The sequence below is a fragment of the Acinonyx jubatus genome, chromosome C1 (assembly GCF_027475565.1).
Source record: "Acinonyx jubatus isolate Ajub_Pintada_27869175 chromosome C1, VMU_Ajub_asm_v1.0, whole genome shotgun sequence".
Lineage (NCBI taxonomy): Eukaryota > Metazoa > Chordata > Mammalia > Carnivora > Felidae > Acinonyx > Acinonyx jubatus.
The window spans coordinates 160,919,744-160,934,065 of NC_069381.1; the positions used below are offsets into that span (position 1 = coordinate 160,919,744).

At 43.2% G+C, this 14,322-nt stretch overlaps 1 non-coding gene across 1 annotated transcript; it reads left to right on the top strand.

Annotated features, from left to right (window-relative positions):
• The first annotated feature begins 1,675 nt into the window (after positions 1–1,675).
• Positions 1,676–1,837, top strand: LOC113598393 (U1 spliceosomal RNA). The gene has a single exon (XR_003419056.2). It is a non-coding gene; the product is annotated as a U1 spliceosomal RNA (small nuclear RNA).
• Positions 1,838–14,322: the final 12,485 nt, after the last annotated feature.

The following is a 14,322-nucleotide window of genomic DNA, read 5'->3' on the forward strand; positions in this document are numbered from 1 at the left end:
TCCCCGTCACCACATCATCTGCTTTGCCGGCAATACATTTCCAATGACTGAGCACATTATGCACAGTAGGTGGGATTAGAATGTTTTCAGGAAGCTTTAACGCCTTCCTATCTCGTGAATGGTTTCCTTAGGCAAATACTGATTTCAAAACATGTGCTTCCCGAAGAGCACACTTATCGTGATGAGCACTGAGCAACGCGTAGAATGGTTGAATCGCTCTGTTGTACACCTGAAACTAATATAACCCTGTCTCTTAATTATACTGGAATTAAAATGTGAAAATCTTTGCGCCTACACAGTTAAGGGGCAATCGCGTTAAATGGGTACTGAAACTCGAGTTTCTGCCGTTTGTTCAACCGCCGTCTCTTCCCCCCCCCCCCCGCACCCCACCCATGCTCAAAAGAAGAGAGAAACAAGATCGCGTTGACGCACAAAGAAAACAAAAACCAAACTCCCCAGATGATTTGGGTCACCTACTCTTGCAAAGACTTGTGGGCGCCCGCTCTCAAATCTGGAACCACTACGAACTAAAGGGAAGTTTGGCACCCCTCTCCCTCTCCCATCGACTGTTTGCATAGTTGGAAATAACTTCAAATCGGTTAGATACTTGCAGTAAAATTGCCCTTTGCTTTTGAAAACCTACAAATCGTAGGGAGGGCTCTTTGCTGTTGTAATGATAACATTGCAAAATTTGAATGAAGAATGATAGCGACAACCGTAGCAATAATGATAGCTAATCTACAGTGATCACACGCTGTGTGCTAGTTACTGTTCTGGGGGCTTTTGTGTTTTTACTCACTGAATGCAAGTAACTGTGAAGTAGGGAGTACAATTACCCCATTTTATGGAGGAGGACACTGACGTACGGGGGGGGGGGGTTGGTAATTGTCTAAGATCACAGAGCTAGTAAGTGACAGAGCTGTGTTATGGACCCAGGCAGTCTGGCTCCAGACCTTGCATTCTTAAATAAACAACTATATATACCCTTTTTGTGAAATGATTCAAGTACCTTGTTTTGCTTATGTTTTCCTAATCCGGTAGCTGACAACGCGAAACATCTACATGCATGGTTGTCTCTTTTGGGCTTCGTCTTTCTGGCTGAAAAATTTCCCTTTTGTATACGCGCACCCGGTAAGAAAGCAAAACCGTGCGAAGGATCCAGTGTGAAGGATGTCTCTCGCCCAGTTGCAATCCCTTCCCTCTCCCTGGCCAGAGGCAAACCTTGTCCCCAGTTGCTTGCGCCTCCTCCCGGGGAAATGCTGTGCACATAGAAGCTTATATTTCAAATCCCTTTAAAAAAGGGGTTGAAGTTCCTGAACAGACAGTTTTAAACAACAGCTGGCTCACATCAGTGACACAAACGTGTCCTGGAAAACCAAGAGCCCCAGACACTTCGACAGTCATATTCAGTTGGGCATATTGGCCGGGACGCTCAAGTTTATGCTGTCCCCCGCTCATGGGAAGCACGGCTAAGAAGGTTATAGATGTGACATGTTTAGTCCACCGGGACCCAGGTAGACACCGTGCTCAGAACCCTTGGCCATTTGCTTCTTACAGCACCACCGACTAGTGCCAGCAGGACCCGCTTCAAAGACAGTCTGTCCCAGAAGAAACACACACATTTTTTTTTTTTTCCAGTGGGGGCACCAAATTCTAGCTGAGATGAGGACGTGGCATATTTCCCCGGCAGGGGAGATACCGTCATCACGAAGGTGGTGTTCCCAGGGTGAGGCTTACCCACGGCACGACGGGTGAGCTGCTGACCTCTGCAGTTTACCCAGCGGTGGGAAACTCGACTGCATCGTTTGTGGTGGGGGACCGTGTTCACACTTCAAAAAGATGGTGTATCTATGTGTCCAAATCAAGGTAGAAATATGAGAGTTTGACAAACAATGCTTGCTGTTTTAAAAAAGTACATTTTCACTGATCTAGCCAGCCCACCTCTAGAAATGTATCCGAAGGCTTAGGCTACATAGTTGCTCCTGACAGCCAGCTGGGGACAAACCAAAATAACCAGCCGGCCACGACACTCGGTGAAATAAATTGCGTTAACTGAATAGAGAGTCAGCTCGCCACTAAGAAAATGAAAAGAATATTAAGTGGCATAAAAAGTTGCTTCTAATACACAGCTAAGTACAAAGAACAATATGTAGGGAAGGTTGTATACAGAGCAACGTTATTTATTGGAAATGGGGAGTGTACTAAGACAGACCATGGGTGAGGGCTAGTGGAATGATTTACAAAAATATTAACCTTTTCTAGGCGGTAATAGGCAATTTAATGGAGGCTTTTCAGTGCTTATGTAAAATCTAAGAAACTTAACAGGGGATGCTTTTTAGCTGTATTGAAAATAAAACAAAAAGATTTTTTAAAAACTTAAGAATAATTTACTCTTGAAGAAACCGGTTGCAGAGTATTTACCAACCAGTCATTGAAACAGTTTTTTCTTGGTTATAATCTAACATTTTTTCGAACATCTGCTAGCTTGTCTGTCTCCTACCTTTGAAATTGAACGCCTTCGTGATCCACTGATTAAAATAACATGTGACCCCTTCACAATGTCTTCGGACTCTTATCTGGCAGGCAATTATTGTTTTTAATTTAGGTGTGTTGCCTGAGCTATGTTGAACAGTCCCCAGACTCTTCCAGTTTAGATCTGATAATAGTCATAGCCAACATTCCCTGGACTTTCACCTGTATCTTGAACTGCGCGAAGTGCTCTACAAGTGGGATCTCGCTGAATCTCTAAGGGGCATGGACTATTACTATCTCCTCTTTACAGATGTGGAAACTGAGGCTCCAAGAGGTTAAGTAACATGCCCAAGGTTACCGAGTTGATAAAGTAGAAGAGCCATCATTCCAGAACTTGGGCTCTTAATCAGTATAAAAAGCTATGCTGCCATCTATAAGACTGTCCCATCTCAGATTTGGTGATCGGAGGTTTTTAAAGCATCTTATAAATCCCATTTTGTAGACAATGAAATTGAGCCAGGAAATGGGTGATGTGCCCGTGCTCAGAAAGATAATCCATAGAGAGGGAGATACAATCCCGCATCCCCTGGGTCTTGTCTCCGCATTCAGTGCAAACTCACGTTTCTGGAGAACATAAACCACCTCAGCGTCCTGCATGGCACTGTGATGAAATAACAAGAATGTGACTTTTGAACCACTCAATAATGGAGGAGATGGAAATCTTCCCACCTCGTCTTGCTCATTACCGATTGTGCATGCAACACTCGCCCATCAAGATCATTTTCAAAAGATGATTACTTCAGTGTGCCCAGGCCTGCAGGACGTAAGTACACGGGCAGTGGTGGTAAGAGCTATAATTATTCTTAATGGGAAAATATGCAGGTAATGACTTGGATGATCATGTATCTGTAATGTATGAGTTCCAAAGCCCAATGAAGTAATTAAGCAATCTGCAAACATGCAGGGGTAAAAGCCTGAAATGAAAAAGAACGAGGATAATGTCCCTTTTGAATAACTGGCAACTTTCTGCAACAGAAGTCATAAACAGAAGAGCTCTTTCTGTGTGTGTGTGTGTGTGTGTGTGTGTGTGTGTGTGTGTGTGTGTGTTTAATTTCTATTTATCTTTGAGAGAGAGAGAGAGAGAGACAGTGCAAGTGGGGGAGGGGTGGAGAGAGAGAGGGAGACACAGAATCCGAAGCAGGATCCAGGTTCTGAGCTGTCAGCACAGAGCCTGATGCGGGGCTTGAACTCACAAACCATGAGATCATGACCTGAGCCAAAGTTGGATGCTTAACCGACTGGGCCACCCAGGCACCCCCAGAGGAGCTCTTTCTAATCAATCTGTCCATATATCTACCTGTCTGTCCGTCCATCCATCCATGCATCCATGCATCCATGCATCCATCCATCCTGTTTGCCTGGTCGCATAGGCAAATATTTCTACATCTTAGAGTACTAAGTATTTGTTTGGGGCCAGTTTTTCCAACTTCTCAGTTCAAAGGATAGCCTTTGTTCTTTCTGGAACGTGAGCTTGCATACAGTTTTATCCTCATCGAGTGCATTCAGTTATCTGAGTCCCTCTCTTGCTCAAGAGCAGTAGCAGGAGAGAGCAGGAATAGTCCCCACGGACTGGAAGTTCTGAGTGTGAATTCTGTCTCCTCCACTTACTACATGATTGGCCTTGGTAATCACTCTCTTCTTTAGGGTGATGATTCTTACCTCATGGGCGGGGTTCAAAGACTAGGAGAAAGTCTCCATCATGACAGAGCTGTGAGCTGTGCACCTATTAAATGTAACCATTATTATTATTAAAGCAGGTTTCTTTTTCCCACGTTGTGAATGGAGACTTTGAGGCACAGTGATTTGTCCTAAGGTCTAGAACGGTTAGAGGCAGAAAACTCTTATTTTCTGCTTGTTTTGAGTACAAGGTGGTGTGTTCTTAAAATGAAAACAAAAACAAAAAACGAGAGAGAGAGAGAGAGAGAAAGAGGAAGGAAGAAAAAGAAGTGTTTGGTGGTTGATCTTGGGGATACATGATAAGCCTGGAGTTGTTCAGAGCATCAATAATAAAAGATTTTCTAACAATGGGCTCTTTCAAATGGTGGGGGTAGAGAAACTATTTGTAAACATGTAAACCAATCCAATCAAAGGGGGTCCTTTTGAGGATACTGAACCAATATATTAGTCTCCTGAAGGATTTATGGAGTAAAAGGCAGGGAGGAAATGGCCAGATTAGGGCTGTCCAGGGAGCAATTAGCAGCACTTACCGACTATTAAAGCACTCTGTCCTTAGAAAACAACAACAGAAATTTAGAGAGAAAGGGTTTTTTTTTCCCCTCCTCTTTGAAAATGCAAGCTCTCTGATGCTTAAAGCAAAAATGTTGCTGTGAAGTTCGCAAGAGGTTGTCCTATGATTAATTCATGTTGTAGCTTTTAAGTTTCTGTGCAGTAGTGTCTTGGGTTATGATTTTGTCACTGTCACTAACTAAGCGGCTTCGGGCCAAATCAGGATTTTAAGCGGGGAGACCTTGAAAAGCCCACAGAAAATGTTGAGGGATGTTAGCGATGGCCCAGTAGGTGGCAGCCTTCCCTCTGAGTTAATGCCTTGCTGTTCCCTCGCTAGAGACTTGGGAGCAGAGGGGGTGGGGGAAGCTTCTGGCTTTATGTATTAAAACAATTTCTTCCTTTTTTTTGAGGTGCCCTGGGGAATATGGCAAGTCAGGAAGGTATGGCATTAAAATGTTTTTTTCCCTGCTATTCATGTTGGATAATTGTATGCTGGCTTCTTAGATAAAGTGCTTCTTATTTAAGCTCGCATTGTTTTGTATAATGCCATGCTAAGATGCTACATGTTCCTCCGTCTATTGAATACTCTTACTATTTTGTTAACACTTTGTAAAAGACACTGGCTTTCTTTAGATAAAAAGGCAAGTAGGTGTACTACGTGCGCAGATATAAACTGAATTTTTTGGGGGGAGGGGAAGTTTTGTTAATGTTTCTTTCCATCTGGGTAAAAAAACCCCACCAACTCCCCTCCCTACCAAGCACTTGTGATCGCTGACCTATGGTTTGTGGTTGTAGTTCCTCATGGAGCCTGGTGGCCTTACATTTCATTCTGAAGCTCGTACTCTCCAGCAGCCTGCAGGAGAACACTTGCTCCGTACCTTGTTGTCCCAGGGGAGGGGGGCTACTTTCTCTGCTGCACCTGAAGTTGTGGGTTCAGCCTCTCTGGCTAATCCACATGTCTTTATATTTCTTGGATAAGGACAAGGAGAGAAGCTGAGCAGGTGGGGGAAGGAGAAGAACGAACATTCATCGGTTCCTTACTTTATATCAGGCACTGTACTAGTTACAAATATTATCTCAATTCTTTTTTTAATTTATTTTTTATTTACTTTTTAAAAATAATATTTTTTAAACGTTTTATTTTATGTTTGAGAGAGAGAGGGTGAGCACGTGTGTGAGCAGGGGCAGAGCAGAGAGAGGGGGAGACAGAGGATCCAAAGAGGGCTCTGTGCTGACGGTAGACAGCCCCATCCGGGGCTCAATCAAACTCATGAACCGTGAGATCATGACCGGCACTGAAGTCAGATACTTAACCTACTGAGCCACCCAGGTGCCCCTGTAATTCTTTTTTTTAAAGTTCATTCATTTGTTTTCAGAGACAGCAGGGAAAGGGCAGAGAGAGGAAGAGAAAGAATCCCAAGCAAGCTTCCCACCATTAGTGCAGAGCCCGACATGGAGCTCAATCCCACGAACCGCCAGATCATGATCTGAGCTGAAATCAAGGCCACCCAGGTGCCCCTCATGTAATTCTTAAATAAAGGGGTTGGGGCTGATGAGAATGGGATTTATACTATATGTATTTTAGGATGAGAAAACTGAAATCTCAAAGAAATTAAATAACCTACGGAAGGTTACTCAGCTGGTAAGAGCTAGGACATGAAACCAAAGGTTGACATTGGGGATGTTCCAATTTATTTCTACTCCCCCCATTCCATTTTAAATATGCATTGGCATTTACCCTTAGGCTATGTAGAGCAAGTGCTTTGTCACCGAAACACGCCTATTTTGTGAATCCTTTTGCCCTAGTATGCTAAATGTATTTCATCCTCTTTAAAACCTTTAGGAACCAGAAATATGCAGTCCTGGCTCTCAACTTGAACCTAAGCTCTATTTACTCCAGAATTCAGACTTGTGTGGGCATCTCTAGAGGATCTGGTGGGTTAATCTTTAAGGGTTGCTTTGCATGAGAAGGAGGAGGAGCCCAAACGTGGACAAAGACATGCCTACAGACTGGAGGGGAAGGGCGAGCAAGTAGTCTGTCTCTTAGGATCATTGAGCTCTGTCTGAGTGATAGAAATTATGGGGTAAAAATAAAATCTGAAAGAGTCATTTGAAAACTCAGTAAGACATATGGAGCATTCTGTATTGGGGACTCATGTTATAAGCGAGGTCAGAAAGGTATAAAGGAGAAACGTTTCTTCATTTCCGGGCCATCCGGATGTACCGTGTCAGCCATATCAACTTTGACTTTGAATCTTTGGAGTGTCACTAGCAAATGAGAATGGGCAGTCTTATCTTGGTGAGTGGGCTGCAGCCAGAGAAATGTTTCAGAATTGTTGTTATGGTGGTGAATCAGGGAAACCCCAGTTATCCAAAGAAGAAGTAATGGCCAAAAGCTTTGTGTTGAGTTTAGGATTTTGAGGCAGAAGGCTCTGGCGTAGCCTCAAATGATACCAGGAGGGGCAGTTCTTACTTGATTTACTCAAAAGGCAACTCTAGTTCTCACCCATTTAATGGGGCTCCTGAGCTGAGATTCATGAGGAGGTAATGAGCAGACAAGAAATCTTGCTTAATTAGGTCTTCAGTTGATATTAACATGATATTAACATGATCTGTATTTCCTTTTATTCCCCCTTCCTGCCATCTAACCCACTTCTGAAGGGCAGAGTAATTAGTAGAAGAAAAGGGACAGACCTCATCCAGGCTTGGTGAAGGGAATATGGGTAATGCTTTTCCAAAAATAACTTTTGGAGGAGGAGGACGTGATTGTTGTTGCCTTTAAGCCTTTGAAGACCTCTTTTATGAAAGAGGCATCGTACTTGTTTTGTATACCTCAAGAGGTAGAACTTGGGCCACTGAGTGAAAGTTACAGGGAGAGAGACTTTAGCTCAGTGTAAGGGAGAACTTAGAGCCTGTCAAAGCAATGCAGAGGTGGAGTGGGTTGCTTTAGAAGAGACTGAATTCTCTGCCGTTGGAGATGTTCGAGCAGATATCAGAAGCCACCTGGTGGGATTACCCGAGAAAGAGAGAATAGGAATGGTCAAAGCAGCTGACCTTTAATATTCTTTCCGAACTTGAGGTTCTGAGATTCTATGATCATCTAACTAGACTGCCTGGATTTTATTAATCTAGAGAAAGTAAGTTTTTTTTTGTTTAAGGGTAAAAAACCTTTTCCTGTGACTGTAGTAAGTAGTCCGATAGTCTGAACAAAAAAGAGAGCTTAAGCTTCCTTGACCCTTCAGTTTGACACAGGAGGGCCTCAATCCCCCTATTCATGAGATGAAAATTTCTTAAGACTGTCTAGTGGTGTTGTCTTCCTGCTTCTGAGAGTAAGTACATTGCTTCTATTCTATTGCTGCCCCATTCTTGTGCAAAGATGAGTTGCCTTACGGATAATCCGTCCATAACAAGTATTTTGTGAGTTTTTTTGTAGCATTTACTCAAGATTTGGCAGTTACGGGTAGAGATTTCATTGTATAACTCACAGCCTTTCTTCATTTCCTGCCTATATTACTCTCTATCTTTTTCTTTCTTAGAACAAGGACAGAATTCTTCATGCCGATCAGTTTCGGGAACACCTAGGTTTTTCAAGATCTGATCTTGTGATCTGTATTAGTCAGGATAGGTGACATAACATATTAACTCTAAAAGCTTACAGGCTTCCACCACAACTTTTTTCCCCTCATTCTTGGTAGACGTCCAACATGGGTCATCGAGGAGCTCTATTCCATAGAGCCACTCAGGGACTCAGGCTGACAGAGGCTCTGCCATTTCAACGCATTCGAGTCCCCCTGTATGCTTCTACTTCAAAGCAACACGTGATGTCCTTTTCAAAATCCACTGGCCAGAAGGTGCCCCATGTGGTTCTACCCAGTTTAAGGGGCTAGGAAATATAAAGAAACCATAGCAGAGTTGGTAAGCGTTACTGTTTCCACCTCCTACCCAAAGTAGAAACTTTCCCAACAAAGATGGCACCCTCCTCAAAAGGAATTCTCATACCACTTACATTCCTATTCTCAAGTTAATTTTGCCCACAATTCAGCGATAACTTCTGAGGTAAATCTCTAAATTAGGAAGGTAAGAACTCTGCTTGGCTGAGGTTAGTGTCTGTTGCCCAAAATAATGGGCACTATTTGAAAAGTTCTGATGAAGCCGTAATTATTCACATGCGATACATTAGACTAGCTTGGAGTCACAAATTATTTCTGGTTTAGATAGAGAGTAATTATGGGGATATGGCCTTTATTCTTTTAGTTTTACTATGTCTATAGTTTTGAGCTAGGACTTTCTTAATCTAGTCTTTAATAGCATTGGTTTGCATGTCATTATTTCCTCTGTTTGAGAATGGATTGTTTACCTCTAGTTAAAGATGCTTAAGGATTTGTATTATTTCTGACAAAGTTGATGGTAGAAGAGAAATACTCTAATCTAGGTTTTAATAGTTTCCCCAATTTGGTTTATCTTTTCAGAAACTGCAATTTATTTGAAAAGCTTAGGCTTTCGATTTTTGCTCTGTATTGGCAGTTGTTTATGGCTATGGAATGTACTTTGCCTCTCAGTTTTGGATAATTGCTAACCATGATGTTGGTTAGCATATTTTTGTCAGTGAGGCGTTTTGTCCCCCACTTAAAAAAAATGGCTTCTAATTTAGGCTGGCCTTCCCTCGCGAGCTCTTATACAAAGGTAAACCTTTCTGAAAGATAAACTTGTGCATGGTCAGGGTGCCTCAGGCAATTCCTATAAAGTGGTTAATGTCAACACAAGTGGGACATTATCTTAGGAACATATGCTATCTCAAAATGCCATATTCGTGCCAAAAAACAAACCCGTAGTTTACCGAAGCAATCAACCAGATAAAATCAAACAGAGCAAGAGCACCCACCAAATAAAAAAATGTGGTAAAAGCATTTTTAATTTTGTTTTAGTCGTAAATGTTGACAGTCTCTGACTCTGGCCTTCCTGCCAATGAGGGCGCTAAGACCCAGTGAGGGCGCTAAGACTCATCCAAGAGCACAGTGAGAATTCTAAGGGCCAAATGTGGGTTTTGTGTTGATGGATAATGAATAAATGGTGCCCCAGAAAATCACAGGTGTGGAGGTGTTGGGATGGCTGAGACACAAAGGATCAACTAGCTTCCTGCCATGTTTACTCTTTGATTCCTTCACCTAAACATGTATGCAATTTTTACCATGTGTCATATGCTGTGGCAGATGCTGGAGAAAGAACTGAGAACAAGACAAAATCTCTGTCCTTAAGGGGCGTGCTCTCTGTTTTCCAAATTTCAGATCAAATTTTATCATTTACTTAGGAACGGGCTTCTGAACATACAGGCATTCCTCTTTATAGGTTCTGGGCTCTATAGACCAATCTCCTCCAAGCATGTTCCCAACTTTTGCCTAAAGTGTTTACCATAATATTGATATTTCTGTAGTACAGCATATGCCTCCTCTTAAAATTGAGAAAGCTTATCTTGGAGAAACTTTCACGCTACCAATTAATTCATAAATTATGTTACATAATGCACGATCCTGGGCAGGAGGCACAAAGGCTCGGTAGTGTGGGTGTAGGCAGGGGAGGGAAAAGTGAAGAGTGGGAGGATGTGTGGGCCCTGTTGGAGGGGGTGGCGAGCTGCCTCTGAGATGAGAGGATGGTCTTGAGGGAAGCAGAGCTCCAGTTAGATGGGTTCAAGTGGTTTTTAATGAAAGGGAGAGTTGCAGATATGGGAATAGGGATAAGGGAAGCAACAGAGGATGTTGAGGCACCAGACATTAGCGACAGCAGGAAGCCATTGTCCCCCATTATTACAGGGAGGGCACAGGGTTCCAAGAGCCCATGAAAAGTCAGAGCCTCAATAGAGGGACCACTGGGCAGCAGCTGTAATAGTAGAGGGCACAGCCACTGTCAAATAAGTGATCCACTCAGATGAGGGAGGGAGAGAAAGAAGAAACACCTGGGCTCCCTCTTCTTATACCCTCTGGCCTCTTGCAGGAGACGCCAGTCAGTCAAGTTCGACTAGACGACGACCAGAAAGGGAGGCCAAGTGATGTCGTCTAGAGAAGCAGAGTCACTGAGAGAAGAGGAGAAAGTGGATCTGAATGGATGGCAAATGGGGACTCACAAGTACACACATGCAAAGAAGAAAAACAACCTGCAAACACATGTGGAAGTACAGAATAGAATGCCTCCCCCTCTATCCATAACTTAGCTCTAGGAATCATTACTATTTTATATTGGCGGAATGAAATATACTTTATATTTCACTGTTTGAAAGCATCTAGGGGCACCTGGGTGGCTCAGTCGGTTGAGTGTCTGACTCTTGGTTTCGGCTCCGGTCATGATCTCGCAGTTTGTGGGTTTGAGCCCCGCATTGGGTTCTGTGCTGACAGTGCAGAGCCCGCTTGGGATTCTCTCTCCCTCCCTCCCGCTCTCTCTCAAAAATAAAGAAACATTAAAAAAAAAAAAAAAGAAAGAATCTAATTCCCTATATCAAATCTCTTACTGAGTGACAGTGCAGTTTGTTGCATTGTATCTTATTGAAAGCCATGGTCTCCACTAGCTATCCCCCTTCTACTTGAAGAAGCTGGAGCTAAAAGCTATATTTCTTCGGTTGCATTGCAGCTGGGAATCTGCGTGTGAATTATGTCCAGCCTTCCAAGGGGACTTAGATGCAATTCGGAAGGCAGACGTTAGGTGGCAGCTATCTCCCTGCAGTGGAAGACGCGAGCTCTGCGAGTGCCAAGCGTAGGCAGTTATTAGACTCCATGTTCCGCTGTGGGGATGTTAGCTTCCTGGGAGGAGGACTTGGGACCATGGCAGCCCCAGGAGCCGAAACACCATTGTGTCGTGTTGACGGTCTCGGGAGCTCGTGACCCAGCCTAGCGGAGGCCTCCTGACTTTTCCCTCTTGAACCTTTCCAGTGTTTGAAACAACCCAGTTCCCTTTATTCAATCTCCTTGAGAAACTTAGGACAGTCTCTGTTTGTTGCACCAAATCCTGACCCTCATACGAGCTCAGTCCATTTGTGGAACTTAATTCGGTTCTGAAGAATGATGTGAACTCTTAGCATTTATGTGAAAAGAGATGGAGGTCTGTTGAAACCCAAGAAGCATCGTTTGGAGCAGTAAGTGATATTTAGTCTTGAAATTAAAAAAAAAAAAAAAAAAAGGTGTGGGGGGGAATTAATTTCCAAATGATTAGGCAGTATTATTTAATAATAGGCTCACAGGGCCCCTCAGGGATGGTATGTTCTGGAGGTAATGAGGGATGAGCTGCAGAAGGACAAGAATGGAACCAGGAGGTCTTAGGCTCGAGGAGTGTGGTCTGGGGGCACATTGGACTAGATGAGTGGTGGAGTTAGACAGTTTCTATGTAGCGTCACTGAACATGTTACCTTGCTGACTTAAATCGATGATGAAAGTCATGTGATGAAAGCCTTCACGTGGCATTGCTATCAGTATGGATTTGCCAAGGTGGGTTTGACCGAGGCACTAAACAGGATCTCAAACTTACCCAGAGCACAATGAGCTCTATGCTGGCTGGCCCCGAGGGCAGTCTCCATAATGGCCCCATGACAACTTGAGGCAGGAATCGGCATTTCCTTAAACTGATCAGAAAGGATCCATGTTCTCCAAAGCATTTGTGAACAATGAAAATTTTACTGGTTTCATAGAAGAGACTAAAGATGTGATTTACATTGCATATGCTAGAGTCTTCCACTAAAAAAATCCATTTAGACTTAACTCTGTTCTCAAGTCTTTCGTTTGGCCAGTAGCCAGAAAGTTGGCTGCTTATTTTCCTACGCAAGCCACATTCTTGGCAAGTCTATCAGAGATATTGGTGGACACTTTTGGAGGTGGACAGAAAAGGCTTGGGACAGCTGATTACAGCAATAGATTCTTGACATCAGATTAGGATGAGCTCTCCAATCAACCCTTCTAATATCTCTAATAGGTGAAGGTAATGCCGGGACCTTTCTGCATTTCTCTCTCCAGTTGTGAACTGAGATAATAGCATTTTATTCTCATCTCCTTTGCTATCTCCATTCTTGTCAGATTATCAGGCAACAATTTTCTGTTTCCTGACAATAAGAAAGTGGATAACTGCAGTTTCCTTTTTCTCTAACTGCTTCAGTGGTTTTTGTAGGTGAGAAATCATATTTAGGCTTCAGCTCCTATAGTCCTAGAGATTCACGGTTCAATCTGTCAGCAGCCCCAGGCAATAATTTCTTCACATAACTGCCACAGTAAAGTGCCCAAATAATATAGCAGAAAAGTGTCTGCTAAAAATGAAATTATATAAACAATATAGTATTGGGGGGCTCAACCATTTACAAGTGTCGGCCATGTTTTTACATGTACTTCCTCACTTAATTCATGCAACACACCTTAAGGTAAGTGTCATCAGCTATGTTTCACAGTTGAAGAATTTGATGCTGAGAGAAGTTCATTCCCTTGTCTGGGCTGTAGAGCTAATAACTAGTGAAACTTAACATCAATCTCAGGTATGAGTTAGAAGCATGTGCGTGCGTGCGTGTGTGTGTATGTTGGGGGGGCAGGAAAGACAATCACAGGAACAATCACAGCCCCCCAGCACAGTCTTCAGGAATGATCCCTTTCAACAGCCAAACTGAAGGGAAAATGCTAGTCTTACCCTGTGGCCGAGGCCGTGGTGAAAAGACAAAGGGGGGAAGCTGGGAACTAAGACTATAAAACGTGTGGAGAAGGTAATCCATTTCAAGTAAATAATTGCCTTAGCATAATATTTAATTACAATAAAATCGGTGCTTGAACATTGAAGAAAATTAGAAAATATAGATCAAAATAAGAAAACAGAAGCGTGTTCTTACTACCCAGGGGTTACCCCTGTTTCCACCTTGATCAAATGTACTTCCGGGTGGATGTGTATAAGCACGTGTTTTTTAAATTTAATGTATTTAAAAAAAAATTTTTTTTCAACGTTTATTTATTTTTGGGACAGAGAGAGACAGAGCATGAACGGGGGAGGGGCAGAGAGAGAGGGAGACACAGAATCGGAAACAGAGTCCAGGCTCTGAGCCATCAGCCCAGAGCCCGATGCGGGGCTCGAACTCACGGACCGCGAGATCGTGACCTGGCTGAAGTCGGACGCTTAACTGACTGCGCCACCCAGGCGCCCCTAATGTATTTTTAAAATTTATGTATTTTGAGAGAGAGAGCGCGCGCGCACACGTGTGAGAGTTGGCAAGGGGCAGAGAGAGAGAGAGGAGTGAGAGAATCCCGATCAGGTTCCATGCTCAGTGTGGAGCCTGATGCAGGGCTCAAACCCCACAAACAGAGAGATTATGACCTGAGCTGAGATCAAGAGTCAGGTGATTAACCGAAGGAGCCACTCAGGTGCCCCTATCTGCATGTGTTTTTAACAGAAGAAGATCACATTAAACATACCGTTTTGTGATCAGATTCATTCAGTTAACACCTTCTATCCTTTGACAACAACAAATCTGCTCTCTGGCTTCCGCACTAAACTATGTGTTGTATGCGATAACCCCCACGTCTGTCAGGGCTTGCTTCCATTCCTGCTTTTTTC